Genomic DNA, 18,950 nt, shown 5'->3' with positions numbered 1-18,950 from the left:
ACTGTTGCTTCTTAGCTTGCATACAGATTTGTCAGGATGCAGGAAAGGTGGTCTGATATTTCCATTTCTTGAAGAATTTTCCACAGTTTGTTGTGATCCACACAGTCAAAGGCTTTAGCATAGTCAATGAAGCAGAAGTAGATGTTTTTCTAGAATTCTCTTGCTTTCCGTATGGTCTAATGGATGCTGGAAATTTGATCTCCAGTTCCTCTGGCTTCTCTAAATCCAGCTTGAACACCCAGAAGTTCTCAGTTCATGTACTGGCTTGGAGAATTTTGAGCATTACTGTGCTAGCATGGGAAATGAGTACAATTGTATGATGTTTGAACATTCTTTAGCATTGCCCTTCTTTTGGGATTGGAATGAAAACTGACCTTTTCCAGTCCTATGGCCACTACTGAGTTTTCCAAATTTGCTGGCTTAATGAATGCAGCACTTTCACAGCATCATCTTTTAGGACTTCAAATAGCTCAGCTGGAATTCCATCACATCCAGTAGCTTTTTTCATAGTGATGTTTCCTAAGGCCCACTTGACTTCACACTCCAAATGTCTGGCTCTAGGTGAGTGATCACAACATCGTGGTTATCTGGGTCATTAAGATTTTTTTTTTTTTTTTTTGGGTATAGTTCTTCTGTGTATTCTTGCCACCTCTTTTTAATATCTTCTGCTTCTGTTAGGTCCATACCGTTTCTCTCCTTTATTGTGCCCATCTTTGCATGAAACGTTCCCTTGGTATCTCTAGTTCTCTTGGAGAGATCTCTATTTTCCTATCCTATTGTCTCCTCTATTCCCTTGCATTTTTCACTGAGGAGGGCTTTCTTATCTCTCCTTGCTCTTCTTTGGAACTTTGCATTCAGATGGGTGTATCTTTCATTTTTTCCTTTGCTTTTCACTTCTATTCTAATAAATGGTAGTGGCTGGATTTGCATCCAGTTCCTGTATTCTTACTGTTATTCATAAATTAATAATTTAGATAAGGTTTTTATTGTGACTGGATGACATTTTCTGATTTTTAAAATTATTTTAGCCGTTAGTATGTCTAATACTGTAAAATACAAATAGATCTTTGTTTTCAACTTTAAAAGTGATGATACGTTCCTTCAGTACATGTGATCATTTTCTGTTTCTACTGAAGATTGTCAATAAATGTAAAAGCAGAGCTGACAGTGGAGAAGGCAATGGCAGCCCACTCCAGTACTTCTGCCTGCAAAATCCCATGGATGGAAGAGGCTGGTAGGCTACAGTCCATGGGATCGCAGAGTCAGACACAACTGAGTGACTTCACTTTTTTTCTTTCTATAGTTCCTTTTGGAGAAGGAAATGGCAACTCACTCCAGTGTTCTTGCCTGAAGAATCCCATGGACAGAGGGGCCTGGTGGGCTACAGTCTGTGGGATTGCAGAGTCGGACACAACTAAGCAACTAACACACACACACACACACACACACACACACACACACACACACGACTGACAGAACAATATTTTCACATGCATTAGAGCTTCTAAAAGGCTGATAGTTTGTTAATATTGGTAACAATTCAGCAGTGTCTTGCTTCTTTTTATACATGTAAATCTATCATAATCTTGAAATCTAATGTTTGCTGAAATATCTAACAGGCTAATGAAGTAATAGAAATGGAAAGGGGAGAAATATGATTCATCTTATATACAGGAAAAAAAACTAAAACAGTACTTATATGAGGGGAAAAACAATGTGGGCGTTTTATATGATTTTTTTCCACAAAGAGCAATAAAACAGGAGAGTTATCACTGAATTTAATTGTTTAATTTAAGAGTTGCATCTATACATGAAACAGTTGTTTTTATTTCCCCTTCAAGGCTGTGGATGAGTTCTTTTTTTTATAGGCTAACTAATAGGGTGGGATATTCAACTTAGGATCATTAAACTGAGGGTTCCCGCTGGCAGCTGTTATTATAAGTTCTGTATCATCATTCCAGCTGCACTGAGTGAGCGGTGTGGACATACTTATTAGTGTCCTATGTGCTCTGTCTATATTCCTTTTCTTTACTTGACTTAATTTGTCTTTGAAATGGTTAAAGTTATTTGCAGTGAGCTGGGATTTTTTTTTAAGCATCAACAGAGCTTCCATATGTTTTTTTTTTTAAGATAAGTTGCAAATGAAAGTGCTTTCATTACAAATGAGTGCTTATTTTCTGAATTAAATAGTTATTTTGTTATTGTAAAGCTTTTCTGTGATTATTGAGGGAAGTTCACAGAATAAATAAAAGTATAAAAAGGAATCTAAAAATAATTCATAATCCTCCCACCCCCAAAACAACCAAGAATGCTGCTTTGATATATTTCCTCTTAAACATGCTAATCACTCTGCTTATACAGTTTGTGCTATTGAATCCATATGATAGATTATACTTTCTTTACCCACTTACATAAAGAACCTACTCAGTAGCATTAAATATTTTTTAAACTATGCCTTTTAATGTTTGCATGCTCCTCTATCACATGGGATAAATCTTATCCAAGGAGTTTGTGTAAGTAATTCTTACTTATACATATACACATGCTGGAATCAGCTGTTCCATGTCTTTGCTTAGACCTGGAATTCCATACTCAACCTTTCTATCTCCTTCATAATTCTTACTTGTTCTCTGAGACTCATCATAATTCTTACTTGTTCTCTGAGACTCACTTCAGGTGTTATTTATTCTGTGAACTTTCCTTAAAACCTTACTAGGCTCAGTGTTTCTCTTTGGTGTACTGGGTGTACTTCAATCTTAAAATTCACCACATTATTTTGAATGCTCTTTTTATGTGTCTGTCTCTCCCAGAAGCCTATGCGGTATCTTAGGACAGGGGCTGTGCCCTATTCATTCCCTTATCCCAAGTTTCAAGTGCAGTTATTGTCTATGTATATATATTTTCCTGAAATCCCATTTCATCTAGTATATCCTTATATAATACTCTCCACATCGTATCAGAAATATTTTTCCATATCTTATCTGACTTTATATTCTCAGCATCTAGCACAGAGCCTGATATACTGTTAGTACTCAATTAGTGTTTTCTAAAATGAATGAATGAAATTTTTTTTTATGGAGACTTTGTTTGAAAACTGTAGGTAGAGAGGGATGAATATGGATAATAATGTTAACATTGAAGACATTATGGAAGAGTTTATTATGTGTGAATGTCTTTGAAAGTCATTATTATCCAGAATACTGCTATTCACTTCTTTTTTAAAAATTGAGATAAGATTGACATATAACATTGTATAAATTTAAGGTGTAAAATGTATTGATTTAACTCTAACTGGTGATCATTTAAAAATATTTTGGCCAAGACACTCAAACCACAAATTTATTTTTTAATTGAAGTATAGTTCCTGTATAATGTTATATAAGTTATAGGTATGCAGGGTCAGTTCGGTTCAGTTGCTCAGTCATGTCCGACTCTTTGCGACCCCATGAATTGCAGCACGCCAGGCCTCCCTGTCCATCACCATCTCCCGGAGTTTGCTCAGACTCACGCCCATCGAGTCAGTGATGCCATCCAGCCATCTCATCCTCTGTCACCCCCTTTTCCTCCTGCCCCCAATCCCTCCCAGCATCAGAGTCTTTTCCAGTGAGTCAACTCTTCTCATGAGGTGGCCAAAGTACTGGAGTTTCAGCTTTAGCATCAGTCCTTCCAAAGAACACCCAGGACTGATCTTTAGAATGGACTGGTTGGATCTCCTTGCAGTCCAAGGGACTCTCAAGAGTCTTCTCCAATACCACAATTCAAAAGCATCAATTCTTTGGCACTCAGCTTTCTTCACAGTCCAACTCTCACATCCATTTTATTTTTTATTTTTATTTTTACTTTATTTTGCTTTACAATACTGTATTGGTTTTGCCATACATTGACATGAATCAGCCACAGGTGTACATGAGTTCCCAATCCTGAACCTCCCTCCCACCTCCCACCCCATATCATCTCTCAGGATCATCCCCGTGCACCAGCCCCAAGCATCCTGTATCCTGTATCGAACATAGACTGGCGATTCGTATCTTACATGGTAGTATACATGTTTCAATGCCATTCTCCCAAATCATCCCACCCTCTCCCTCTCCCACAGAGTATAAAAGTCCATTCTATACATCTGTGTCTCTTTTGCTGTCTCGGATACAGGGTTATCATTACCATCTTTCTAAATCCCATATATATGTGTTAGTATACTGTATTGGTGTTTTTTTTTCTGGCTCACTTTACTCTGTATAATAAGCTCCAGTTTCATCCACCTCATTAGAACTGATTCAAATGCATTCTTCTTAATGGTTGAGTAATACTCCATTGTGTATATGTACCACAGCTTTCTTATCCATTCATCTGCTGATGGACATCTAGGTTGCTTCCATTTCCTGGCTATTATAAACAGTCCCGCAATGAACATTGGGGTACACGTGTCTCTTTCAGTTCTGGTTTCCTCGATGTGTATGCCCAGCAGTGGGATTGCTAGGTCATAAGGCAGTTCTATTTGCAATTTTTTAAGGAATCTTCACACTGTTCTCCATAGTGGCTGTACTAGTTTGTATTCCCACCAACAGTGTAAGAGGGTTCCCTTTTCTCCACACCCTCTCCAGCATTTATTGCTTATAGACTTTTGGATCGCTGCCATTCTGACTGGTGTGAAATGGTACCTCATTGTGGTTTTGATTTGCATTTCTCTGATAATGAGTGATGTTGAGCATCTTTTCATGTGTTTGTTAGCCATCTGTATGTCTTCTTTGGAGAAATGTCTGTTTAGTTCTTTGACCCATTTTTTGATTGGGTCATTTATTTTTCTGGACTTGAGTCACATCCATTTTAAAGGTTATATTCCATTTATACTTATTATATATATTGGCTATATTCCTCATTTTGTATTGTATATCCCTGTAGTTTATTTTATACCTAATAGTTTGTACATCTTACTTAAATAGTGAGGTATATTACTAGGATGTCTAATGACAATTTTCATCAGAAATTCTGCTTTAAGTATGTCTTGATTGCATTTAAAACAATGCAGAACTCATCTCTGAGTTTAGAAAATTCATTGAATAAAGCTGTATACTTCTAATATTTGCTAGTTATGTAATTTATATTAATATTTCTAGGGAAAAACTATATGTTCATAGACCTTTCAACATCTTAAGTTTTCACATTCTTCATCTTTTGATTTACTCCTTGATACTGATTCTGTGAAATTGGAAAATTATTATAAAACCTTATTCTGCAAATAAAAATAGGAAAGCTCAATAAATTTAACTGTACTCCCAATAATTAAATGTCACAATTGGAACTGAACTCAGCTTGATTCTTATCTAAGACCAGGGATCAGTAAAATTTTTCTGGTTAAGGGTCAGTTAGTAAATATTATAGACTTTGCACATTAAGAAACAAAATCAAGAAATTATGCATGTGCTTAGATAACAAAGAAAAATAATTGCCATAGATGTTTCCAACTATGTAAAAATGTAAAGAGCATTCTTAGCTTATGGGGTCTACAACTTGGATTTGGCTCTTAATCATAATTTGGTGTTTCCTCCTCTGTCTCTTCTTAAGGCCTGACATTTTTCTCTGTATTAGTTTTCTGGGACTGCTGTAACAGACTCCCACAAAGTGGGCACCTTAAACAATGGAAATGCAATGTCATGGTCCTGGAGGATGGGAGGAGGAAACGCAGGTGCCTGCAGGCGCGGCTCCTGCTAAGGCCCGGGAGAGGAAGACCTGTTCTTGTCCCTCTCTGCCTGTGTAGATAGCTGTCTTCTCTTTATATCTTCACATTGTCTTGCTCTGTGTGTATGTATCCAAATGGCTCCTTCTTATAGTCACATAAAGAGTCATATTGGATTAGTGCCTACCCTAAGGACCTCACTTTAACTTAATCACCTCTGGGAAGATGATACCTTCAAAAAGGTCCCGTTCTGACGGGCTGAGGGTTAGGACTCTGCCATGTGATTTTGGGCTGGGTAAGTATGGTGGCATTCTGTTCAACTATTACATTCTCCTTCTCTTTGTATGACATCAAACTCAATAACTATCAGGAGGTAAAGTAACACATATGAGAGTTGTATCTTATTCTTTCTGTCCTTCTAAATATCAAGCCATAGCTCCTCTGTTAGTAACTCTGCTGCTGCTGCTAAGTCACTTCAATCGTGTCCAACTCTGTGTGACCCCGTAGACGGCAGCCCACCAGGCTCCCCCGTCCCTGGGATTCTCCAGGCAAGAACGCTGGAGTGCGTTGCCATTTCCTTCTCCAATGCATGAAAGGGAAAAGTGAAAGGGAAGTCACTCAGTTGTGTCTGACTCTTTGCAACCCCATGGACCACAGCCTACCAGGCTCCTCTGTCCATGGGATTAACTCTACAGGGTGATAATAGATAAATAGAACTAAACTAAGAGAATGGAAAGGTGACCTTATAAGACTCGCTACTTCAACCCTACAAAACACCTGGAAGAAAATGAGGCATCATATCAATCATCTAGTTACCATTTGAAGAAACAAGCAGCAATATTTAGAAAAATCTAATTATAAGCAAAATTACTAATTTTTATCATATTTCTAACAAATATTTTTCTAGCTAACATCCTTAACTCTGCGATTCCCTAAAAATATCCAGAATAATACACAAATCGTACCCATCTGTGTCCAACAGCAGGCAGCATTGACTCTAAAATAAAACTGTCATTTGCAGTCCCCAGCTGTGAATGTGCCTTGTCCTTAAGAAGTATCATACCTTTTTGTAACTGGAGTTATCACAGCATGCAGAGCTGAGATGCCATTGAGTTAAACAGCCAGGGCAAGGATGGGTTAGCACAGGAATTCTAAAGAGGGTTTTTTTAAGGCTTAAATGAAAAGACTGTGTGAGGTTCTTAGATATAAAAGCTTAGATTTGTAGCTTACATACCTGAAACTGGAAAAATTAGTCCATAGTCATCAATTTTGAAAGAAACGTGCTTTAAAATAGAGCATGGTATTCTGTCTCTTTGAAGTCTTATTAGGCTGCCATTGGATCTGTGCATTATTCTCATGACTAATGACATTTTTATCAGCAAAAAGAGGCAATATACTTTGGTATGTGTGGTTTGATATTCAGCTCTTATTCCTGCTCCATCATCCCAAGTCTGCTTTAATAGGACAGTTGTAATCTTTTACAGTGACAAGCACAATTCTCTTCTCATCACAGAAAAAAATCGTTAATTTTTTAAAAAATTTCCCATCTTCAAAACTAAGAAAACAAACATAAGACTTCTTTACCTACCTAGAACAAGACTAATATTCGGTATACAGATCATACCTCTAGAATAGAAGCATACAGAAACATCTTCAAACAGAACACTGGAGAACTGATTAGGGCTGCCTACTGAATGGAATTTCCATCACATCTATGCAGCATAATTGATATTTGCTCCCTTTTCCCTGCATATGGCAGTAGAAAAGTGGAAGGGGACTTAACATTGTTTAATTATAGGCGAGATGCCATGATACGGTGTCCTATATTCATAACCGAAGTTCTGTATTCTGCATTTTGCAAATAACCAAAGCAGGGAGAGTGCATTTTGTTTATATTTCAGTACCATAGGAACACGATCCTTCCCCTCTCTCTCACACATGCACACATTCTGTTGACTGCCAAATCTCAAACTATATCCACATGCCTGGGCCTTCTTCACTGATATTCCAGTTTAGAGATTAGATAGAGTTAAGATTTTTCTAACTTAAAGTGTCTCTTCCCTAGTAGGTACTCATGTGGTGTGGGTTAAAGTATAACAGTACAAAGAACCAGTAGGAAGCAGAAAAGACATCCCCTTAGCCAGCAAGCACAGAAGGAGAGCTGGCCTCCTCTCATTTTCTAAAAATCAATAGGAACTCTTTTGTAAAATTAAGTTGTCCATGTGATATATGGAGTGAGCCTCAAATTAACTTTTAAATGTTTCCTATCTTGCAACATGCTTTTGAAATAAATTTTCATCCACAAAAATGTTCTCTTTGAATTAAACGCTTAATCACCACACTTTGAAGAGATGCTTTTCTTAACCTTCTGATTCCATTGTTATTGTAATGACAGCAGCTCATTAACACAGTGGGTGTCAGTATTGACTGTGACTTTTAGATTTTACTTCTGCCTATTATGGTTTAATTTCTATCTAAAATAGATCATAATTGTTGATTGGCTGTCGCCTTGGAGTTTTTCCAAGATATTGGACTCATGGTAAGAAAATAGTGTTCAAATGGATACTGATGGTCACTAGGGACTCTAAATGTTTTTCCCTTACTGTGATGCTCTGTTTTGCGGAATGCAATAGTATGGGTAGTCTTCAGTGCAGAAATAATTATGAAGGTCAAGTGCATACCCCAGGTGCCATCAGCACCATCTGATTATCTCAGAGTTGTTTGTCTTATGACTTTATTTAGCTGAGCACATGCACACAATAATAACAAACAAGGCTAATTCAAAGTTTTGTCAACCACAGGCCATTTAGTCATTATAAATGTGGCCTGGTGCATTTTAGACATTGTATCTGTGTGGCAAGCTAGCAGGTATGAAGAGGAAAGGCAGTAAGATACAAGATAGAGAAGTTAGTTTGATTTCCCCCCTTAGGAGAAAAATCTGTCAAGCTCTAGAAGTTTTCTTTGTTCAAAGGATATTTGAAACATTCACTTATTCACATTGTTATAGGATCTCATAGCCAATGGCACCCCACTCCAGTACTCTTGCCTGGAAAATCCCATAGACAGAGGAGCCTGGTAGGCTGCAGTCCATGGGGTCACTGAGGGTCAGACACGACTGAGCAACTTCACTTTCACTTTCATGCATTGGAGAAGGAAATGGCAACCCACTCCAGTGTTCTTGCCCGGAGAATCCCAGGGACGGGGGAGCCTGGTGGGCTGCCGTCTTTGGGGTCGCATAGAGTCGGACATGACTGAAGGGACTTAGCAGCAGCAGCAGCATCTCATAGACTTCCTAGGTGGTGCTAGGGCTAAAGAATCCACCTGCCAATGAAGGAGATGCAAGAGACTCAGGTTCAGTCCTGGGCCTGGAAGATCTCTAATGTCTTATACACTATTTAACACTGTAATACATTAAGAGAGAGTGAGGTTTATTTTTCAGACTACAGGAATGTTCTTTTCTTGAAAGACTCTCTCTTGGTCAGAGTCAGCAGACACTATCATGCCTTTTATTATCCCATGTGTGTAGGTGCAAGTAACGAGCCTGTTTGTTCAGCTCCACAAGGCTCATGGTGGGTCTGGTGCAGACGCAGAGCGTGGGGCTCGGCACAGCCAAGGGCCCCAAGGTGGCGAGTGCCAGCCTTCGCAGGCTGTGAATGGCAGGAGCTGCAGGGGGGAAGCTCTGTCTGTCCTCGCTGCTCCTCTCATCTGCGTCAGCTGTCTGTCTTGCTGACAGGCTCTTGCTCACTGTCAACAGTCATTTCCTCTCCTTGTCTCTTGTGTCTGTCTCTGTTAAAACCCTGGCCTAGACCTTTTTATACACCTGGGAAATCTAATAGGGCCCATCCTGAAGTGGGAGAGAGGCTTGTCTGAGGAACTAAACCCACTGTGTGTTCATTCAGAGTGGAAACGATCATCTTTCTTCCAGTCCCCAGAGAAGGGTTGCCCATCGCCCTCACAGGGCCAGGCGTCCTGAGTGTTGAACCCTCTACGTTCACGGGTTCCATGTTTTTGTAACCTGTGCGGTGTGTTTCAGCTGCTGACCACACCACAAAGATACTTTTTCATTTTAAAATATAAAAAGTCCCTAAAGACAAGAATGTTAACTCACTGTTTCCCTGGGTGTTCTTTAATTTGTCTCATTCCCTGGCACGGGCACATTTTCCAATATAAACATACAAACTGATGAATTATTCTTGCCCTCATCATTTTGTCAAATTAATGATGTTTTGAAAATATCTTTGCAAAAGGTTTCAAGGAAAACATGGTCTTTTAGGTTAGTTAACTTTTTTCTGCTAAAATTTTACGTAACAAGTTATATGTTGAACACTTTGGTATTTTGTTTTAGACATAATCTGTGTGGTTTCTGTTCATCTGTTATTAAACAAAAGCATGTGTGATACAGTTCTACTGTTAACATTTATATAGAAGTTTGATTTACAAGCTGTGTTGTTACATGCATCAAACTTTTCAAGACATAGATTTAATGTGATAATTAAAAGTTGCTCTCTCGTATAGCAAAACCAATACAGAATTGTAAAGTAAAATAAAAAATTAAATTAAAAAATTTTTTAAAAAAAAAGTTGCTCTCTCATATCTATACCCTCAAAGCTATAGAGTTTGGTAAATCCTCCTTTCCCAAATTCCATCTTCCACACCTTCAGGTATTAGAAGCCTTTTCACCACACTTCTTATAAGTTAAAACCATCTTCAGCTGAGTTGCCTCTAACAGTATTCTCGTCCTGAATCGCACCCTTCATCTGCTTTTCCCAGTCAACCACCTCGGACCCGCAGGCTTCTGATTCCCGGCACGTCACCCACGGACCTCCTGCAGCTGCGCCCAGATGCAGCTGACCCGTCGTCCTGCCTCTAACCACTGCCCCGCCCCTTCCGACAATATCCGGTTTTGAAGCTCCTCCCTAGCATCAATCTAGATTCCCTGCTACCCATTCTTGGTGTTGTCATTCCGAGAACTTTAGGCTCCTCTCCCTCAGTTACTCAAGATGGTAACTCAGCGTTTGTCACTTCCTCTAAGGTAACTCCTGTCATAACCCATTATGGTATCAGTGTTTACACACGCTTCGCCAGAGCCTACCTTCTCAGGACCTTGACACCATCCCTTGCAATGATCCTGCCTTCTATTCTGTCTAAAACCATGTGCTCCCACCATCACATCCTAGAACTTGTTGTTAATATGAGCTTCTGCCCTCCCCGTTGGAACAATTTTGAATATTATGATAATAATCATTCTAATTCTTTCAGTTTACTCCTTTTATTATCCCTGCTCCAAGAATAATATAATTCTGCTGTGTGTGCATGCCTGCTTAAGCCTGTCTGACCTTTTGCAACCCAATGAACTATAGCCTGACAGGCTCCTCTATCCATGGGATTTTCCAGGCAAAAATATTGGAGTGGGTTTTCATTTTGTCCTCCAGGGGATCTGCCCAACGTAGGGATCAAACCCATGTCTCCTCCATTGCAGGTAAATTCTTTACCCCTTGAGTCATCAGAGAAGCCACATAATTCTACCAAGACCTTTTATTCTTTAATTTCAGCCTTGCCAAAATGCCACCCTTTCATTGTATCCTCACAGTCTCCTTCATGCAAGTTAGATTCCATGATCACTAAAAAAAAAAAAAAAAACCCTTTATTGGCTATAGAAATCCCCTCTATCCCACTGCCCACTCTTCCCTTTGCTTACTTGACTAACAAAGCTTTAATCTGTAGTTGAATCTAACATTTCATCTACTGCCCAGCTGAATCTGTCCAGCTGAATGTGGCCAGAAAATTTCAAAAATCCTGCAGACTGATTTGTGACTACTAATCTCAAGTGGACTCCTGCTTTGCCCCCAAATCCTACATTCCCTTATTCACTCATCTTTCCATTTTCTTAACAGATAATCCACACCTCTTCTTTATCCAATGCTTCTGATCTCCTCTTCCCATTCTCATTCCCAGTTAGCTTGCTTACCGCTTCCCTGAGAAAATGGAAGCAACTCAAATAGAACTCTCACCACCCTAGATCTCTTCTTACAACTCACTTTATATCTTCTATTACTCTATTGGAACTGTCTAGCTGCTAATACAAGACTGAACACTCCAGTTAAGTACTGGATCCCATCCGCTATCTCCCGATCAAATGTTTAGCTTCATTACTTCTAAGCTGCCCGCATCATCAGTGTTTTCTGTTTGTTCCCACTAGGTTATTTCTATCAGCACACACACACGTTAACATTTCTCTCTCACTGTAAATAAATACGACAAAACCCCCTTGGCAAAGTCCATATTGCCCTTGAGCCACTTCCCTCTTTCTCTGCTTTTCTTTGCACCAAAACCCTTGAAAAGTTTTTAAAATTCTCTTGCTGTCTCCATTTCCTCTCTTCCTATTGTCTCTAGACTCTACACTTCCAAATCTTTTCTTCCTGAGGTAATGAATGACTTTCTTATTAGGGTTAGCAGTGACTTCCATTGATGTCAAATATGTGTTGCTAAATTTAGTGGACATTTCTCATTCCTCTCTGACTTGACCTGTCAGCACTATTTGATAAATGGATTACTTAGTCTTCTGTGAGATGTTTCCTTGCCCTTGAAGAATCATTTGTATTTGAATAGTGAGATGCTCAAAGTGAGATGTTCAAATTTCACTTGAGGAAGAGTCCTCTTGATAGAAACTAGAGAAAAAGGCATAAGGAATTGCAGTTACCAAAGGAACGGTAATGATCAACATAATTTGGATAGGGGTGGTATAAAAGTAAAAGGATGGAATATACATTACAAATGTAGAATTAATAGAAATTGCAATGGATTTGATGTCAAAGTGAGAGTAAAACAAAAATGTATATTTGGAGTTAGAAGAAATAACCTACTAATATCAATGGTTTATAATAACAAGTATTTATTCCTTGTTTACAAAACAAGCCACAATTGTGACTTGCCTGATGTTGCTTGGCTTTCCTTTGTTTTCTCATTCCTAGACCCAGGCTGAAGGGGCAGCCCCTGTTTGGGTATTGTAAGAGGGGAAGAAGCAGAAAGTCAGCAGAAGAGTGCAGTGCTCCTTGAAGAATGTGACATGTGTCATATTTGCTGATTGCCCTTTCACCAAAAAATATCACCAGAGCAAGGTCAAAGTCAGTGGGTTAGACATGGATAAGCCACAAAAAGAGATAAGAGTAGGGTATTTGTGAACCTAATACCATTTTCTGTAGGGATAATTCAAACTACTAGCTTCTGTCCTCTTAAGTGATTGTGAAAAGGGTAGGCAGAAATAGAAAATCGAGTAGAAAGGATAAATTTGAGAAGGAAGAAGATGAATTCAGTAAGAAACATATTTTGTGTAGGCTGAACATCCAGGAGCAGATGTCAGACAGGCAGATTGAAATGGAAAACTGCACTTAGGGAAAAGTTCAGGGCTGGCGATTCTGAATAGAGCCAAGAACAGATCATTTGGAAACACCTACATTTTGGCAAAAAGCAATAAAGGATTTAACTCTAAGAAACAGAGTAGCTACTTCCCAAATTACAAAAATCCAGCTCAAAGTAAAATGCATCCTGATAGAAGTGTGGATTGGTGACCCACTATTAAATCACCTAGATTTACTCAGCAAGTGGGTTCTGAGTTTTGTGAATTTATCAGAGAGACAGCATGGCATAGAAATTAAAACATAAGCTCAGGAGTCCAAGATAGGTGTTTAACTTACCACTCAGCCATTTTGTAACACTTTCAGTTTGTGCAAATTATTTCACTTCCCTAAACCTGTTTCCTTTTCTGCAAAATAGTAATAATAACACTTACCTTATAGGATTGTGGAGAAGTTTAAATGAGATTATGTTTGTAAAATGCTCAGACATTTCCTGGCTTGTTTTAAATATTAAACTTAATGCTTTAACTAAATAACAAAAATGAAACATTAACTCTGGTTTTATTTGCCTTTACTTTTCTTGAAGCTGGTTCTTGAAACATGAGTTATTTTTTTTTAATTTTCTGTGTTAAAATTTCTTTTGGCAACTAATAAAAATGCATGGAATGTGTATTATTAGCCAATTATGTGAAAAATGCAAATAAGATTAAATTCAATTGTAATGTGTATGCAACACTTTGATTAATAACCATAATTTATAGATTCATTGTGCCCAAATGCTCACCTCATGCCCCTTGCAAGAGTATGGCTGTGTAACATGTACATCTATTGCTACCAATATTTTTATCACACTGACATTATGAAAGGCTGTTTGCATGGTATTGATACATTTACCTTCAGCTTAGTTTTTATGCTTAATAAGAAGTCATATAGTAATGAGAAACATTTGAAGGAATGAAACATTGCTGAAGGACTATCTATTCCATTTAGCTTGAAGAATTACATGAAGCAACTCTTGACAGTCGGCTAGGGTTAAAAACTTGGAATGATATTTTAGTGTCAGAATTTCTATAGCCCACTGGTGGCCCACGCTCTCTTTACGTTCCATTCTGCACTATCACTTCTTTCCACTGAGATACCATTTCCATTGAGGTATATCTCTGTGTTGGGGTTATCGTGGCTTCACTGTCCATCTTTTATTCTAGTAAAAAAAAAAAATACTCTTTGGTGAAGAAGATTCCCTTTATGATGCCAACACTTTTACCCTGTTTTTTTAATTAACTGCCTATGAAGTCTTAACCGTTGTCAGTAAAACAAAATGTATTCTAGAGCCTGTAGCCCATATTGCTCATTTATACTATCTTGTGGTTTTCCTGTGAAATGGTTTTTGGTGTTTATTTTTTTCAACATCACTAGCCATTTGTTAGCCTGCAGCACTAATTAAAACCCAGACTCCCATATGAGGCTTACAGATGTTGCAGAATTAAAGGAAATGATCTTGGATGCAATCTCAAAAATGACAGAATAATCTCTGTTTGTTTCCAAGGCAAACAATTCATTATCACAGTAATCCAACCAGTAATGCTGAAGAAGCTGAAGTTGAACAGTTCTATGAAGACCTACAAGACCTTTTAGAACTAACACCCAACAAAGATGTCCTTTTCATTATAGGGGACTGGAATGCAAAAGTAGGAAGTCAAGAAAAACCTGGAGTAACAGGCAAATTTGCCTTGGAATGCAGAATGAAGCAGGGCAAAGACTAATGGAGTTTTGCCAAGAGAATGCACTGGTCATAGCAAACACCCTCTTCCAACAACACAAGAGAAGACTCTACACATGGACATCACCAGATGGTCAACACCGAAATCAGATTGATTATATTCTTTGCAACCAAAGATGGAGAAGCTCTATACAGTCAACAAAAACAAGACCAGGAGCTGACTGTGGCTCAGATCATGAACTCCTTATTGCCAAATTCAGACTTAGATTGAAGAAAGTAGGGAAAACCACTAGACCATTCAGGTATGACCTAAATCAAATCCCTTATGATTATACAGTGGAAGTGAGAAATAGATTTAAGGGCCTAGATCTGATAGATAGAGTGCCTGATGAACTATGGACAGAGGTTCATGACATTGTACAGGAGACAGGGATCAAGACCATCCCCATGGAAAAGAAATGCAAAAATCAAAATGGATGTCTGAGGAGGCCTTACAAATAGCTGTGAAAAGAAGAGAAGCAAAAAGCAAAGGAGAAAAGGAAAGATATAAGCATCTGAATGCAGAGTTCCAAAGAATAGCAAGAAGAGATAAGAAAGCCTTCCTCAGAGATCAGTGCATGGAAATAGAGGGAAACAACAGAATGGGAAAGACTAGAGATCTCTTCAAGAAAATGAGAGATACCAAGGGAACATTTCATGCAAAGATGGGCTCGATAAAGGACAGAAATGGTATGGACCTAACAGAAGCAGAAGATATTAAGAAGAAGTGGCAAGAATACACAGATGAACTGTACAAAAAAGATCTTGACGACCCAGATAATCATGATGGTGTGATCACCTAGAGCCAGACATCCTGGAATGTGAAGTCAAGTGGGCCTTAGAAAGCATCACCACGAACAAAGCTAGTGGAGGTGATGGAATTCCAGTTGAGCTCCTTCAAATCCTGAAAGATGATGCTGTGAAAGTGCTGCCCTCAATATGCCAGCAAATTTGGAAAACTCAGCAGTGGCCACAGGACTGGAAAAGGTCAGTTTGCATTCCAATCCCAAAGAAAGGCAATGCCAAAGAATGCTCAAACTACCACACAATCGCACTCATCTCACACACTGGTAAAGTAATGCTCAAAATTCTCCAAGCCAGGCTTCAGCAATACGTGAACCATGAACTTCAGATGTTTAAGCTGGTTTTACAAAAGGCAGAGGAACCAGAGATCAAATTGCCAACATCTGCTGGATCATAGAAAAAGCAAGAGAATTCCAGAAAAACATCTATTTCTGCTTGATTGACTATGCCAAAGCCTTTGACTGTGTGGATCACAATAAACTGTGGAAAATTCTGAAAGAGATGGGAATACCAGACCACCTGACCTGCCTCTTGAGAAACCTATATGCAGGTCAGGAAGCAACAGTTAGAAGTGGACATGGAACAACAGACTGGTTCCAGATAGGAAAAGGAGTACGTCAAGGCTGTATATTGTCACCCTGCTTATATGCAGAGTACATCATGAGAAACACTGGGCTGGAAGAAGCACAAGCTGGAATCAAGATTGCCAGGAGATATATCAGTAACCTCAGATATGCAGATGACACCATCCTTATGGCAGAAAGTGAAGAACTAAAGAACCAGTTGATGAAAGTGAAAGAGGAGAGTGAAAAAGTTGGCTTAAAGCTCAACATTCAGAAAACGAAGATCATGGCATCTGGTCCCATCACTTCATGGCAAATAGATAGGGAAACAGAGGAAAGGGCTGACTATTTTGGGGGGGCTCCAAAATCACTGCAGATGGTGACTGCAGCCATGAAATTAAAAGACACGTACTCCCTGGAAGAAAAGTTATGACCAACCTAGATAGCATATTGAAAATCAGAGACATTACTTTGCCAACAAAGGTCCATCTAGTCAAGGCTATGGTTTTTCCAGTGGTCATACATGGATGTGAGAGTTGGACTGTGAAGAAAGCTGAGTGCCGAAGAATTGATGCTTTTGAACTGTGGTATTGGAGAAGACTCTTGAGAGTCCCTTGGACTGCAAGGAGATCCAACCAATCCATTCTAAAGGAGATCAGCCCTGGGATTTCTTTGGAAGGAATGATGCTAAAGCTGAAACTCCAGTACTTTGGCCACCTCATGTGAAGAGTTGACTCATTGGAAAAGACTCTGATACTGGGAGGGACTGGGGGCAGGAGGAGAAGGGGACGACAGAGGATGAGATGGCTGGATGGCATCACTGACTCGATGGACGTGAGTCTGAGTGTACTCTGGGTGTTGTGATGGACAGGGAGGCCTGGCATGCTGCGATTCATGGGGTCGCAAAGAGTCAGAAATGACTGAGCGACTGAACTGAACTGAACTGAGCTTCAGGTCTGGCAGTGATTTTCTAAAAATGGTTCTGTTAATCTCACTGAAATCAAGGATTTCTTTGCTAAGCTGCCAAAATATATACATTTTCTCTGAGAGCTGATTTTGTAACAGACCTTGACATGTATGATCTAATTCTAGAAGTCAAACTTTTAACTGAAAATCAACAGGCTCAGGGCAGATTAAAGGTTATATTGGTATCCATATGTGTATTTTGTCCTGTGTTAGGCAGATCAGTTTGGAAGTTGTTACATTCAGGAGGAGTCCAAAAGCATGCATACATTATCACTGTAACCTCCCCACCCTCCCATGCCTAGTTGCAGGGCACAGTCAAGAAATGGATGTTTAGAAGATGGGGTTGAGACCTAGGTGACCTGCATGGGATTTGTTCTGCAGTTTTATGCAGTTATGTTGTTTAAATATTTTTAAAAATTTAATTGACAGCCTTATTGTACTGTACATAGTCACTCAGTCATGTCTGACTCTTTGTGACCCCATGTACTGTGGCCCACCAGGTTCCTCTGTCAGTGGGGATTCTCCAGGCAAGAATATTGGAGTGGATTGCCATGCCCTCCTCCAGGATATCTTCCCAGCCCAGGGATCAAACCCAGGTCCTGCATTGTAGGCGGATTCTATACCATCTGAGCCACCAGGGACGTCCAAGAATACTAGAGTGGGTAGCCTATCCCTTCTCCAGGGGAACTTCCTAACCCAGGAATTAAACTAGGGTCTTCTGCGTTGCAGGCAGCAGTACTAAAAAGCAAAGACATTACTTTGCTGACAAAGGTCCATCTGGTCAAAGCTATGGATCTTCCAGTAATTGTGTATGAATGTGAGAGTTGTACTGTAAAGAAAGCTGAGTGCTAAAGAATTGATGCTTTTGAACTGTGGTGTTGCAGAAGACTCTTGAGAGTTCCTTGGACTCCAAGGAGATCCAACCGGTCAATCCTAAAGGAAATAAGTCCTGAATATTGATTGGAAGGACTGATGCTGAAGTTGAAGCTCCAATACTTTGGCCACCTGATGCGAAGAATTGACTCATTGGAGAAGACTTATATACTGGAAAAGATTGAAGGCAGGAGGGGAAGGGGTGGACAGAAGATGAGGTGGTTGGATGGCATCACTGACTCGATGGACATGAGTTTGAGCAACCTCCAGGAGTTGGTGATGGACAGGGAGGCCTGGTGTGCTGCAGTTCGTGGGGTCACAAAGAGTGAGACCCGACTGAGAGACTGAACTGAACTGAACTTCTGCATTGCAGGCAGATTCTCTACCAGGTTACCTCCCAGGAAACCCTATTAGTGGGTAGTAATGTAATCTAGAATTGTCATGTAGATTTATAACGTATAAGGTCTCACCTTCTTGTCTACTTCTAGAAATAATAAGTTTATAAAATGTAACCTCTAAAATGAATTGACCTCTTTTGACTATTTTCCCTGTATATTATTCAAAGAGTATTTTAGAATTGAAATGGCCAGCTACTTAATTTTATAGTCTTACAGAGACTTTCTAGTGAATTAAGGATTTATTTACTTGCCCTAGTTTTGTAGATGAGCTCCTAATAGAAAATTAATTTGAATATTCACTTATAAATCAACATGATTAATATAAACTATCATCTTTTTATTGCAAAAGCAACATAACATCATAGAGAGCTTTTGCTAAATAGAAAAAAAAATTTCCTGCCTCTTGTCTAAGCACAACTAGTGTTGCCATTTTCTTTTCCAATCTTTCATATGCATATTTGTATATTATATGATAATATATGTTTCGTTCAATTTTATATGCTACTGATTCATTTGCCCTTCTTATGATCATAGTTATAATTGATCTTTATTGTCACA

At 39.1% G+C, this 18,950-nt stretch overlaps 1 protein-coding gene and 1 long non-coding RNA gene across 8 annotated transcripts in view; both read left to right on the top strand.

Annotated features, from left to right (window-relative positions):
- NAV3 (neuron navigator 3) overlaps window positions 1-18,950 on the top strand; it is a 608,990-nt gene that overhangs the window by 463,954 nt on the left and 126,086 nt on the right. The window lies entirely within an intron of this gene.
- On the top strand, window positions 6,805-18,789 carry LOC120857937. The gene is made up of 3 exons (XR_005719783.1): window positions 6,805-7,196; window positions 10,204-10,207; window positions 18,776-18,789. It is a non-coding gene; the product is annotated as an uncharacterized LOC120857937 (long non-coding RNA).

This window comes from Oryx dammah, unplaced genomic scaffold (assembly GCF_014754425.2).
Source record: "Oryx dammah isolate SB20612 unplaced genomic scaffold, SCBI_Odam_1.1 HiC_scaffold_29, whole genome shotgun sequence".
Taxonomy (NCBI): domain Eukaryota; kingdom Metazoa; phylum Chordata; class Mammalia; order Artiodactyla; family Bovidae; genus Oryx; species Oryx dammah.
Note: the sequence above shows the minus strand (reverse complement) of the source record. Positions and strands in the feature narration are given on the sequence as shown.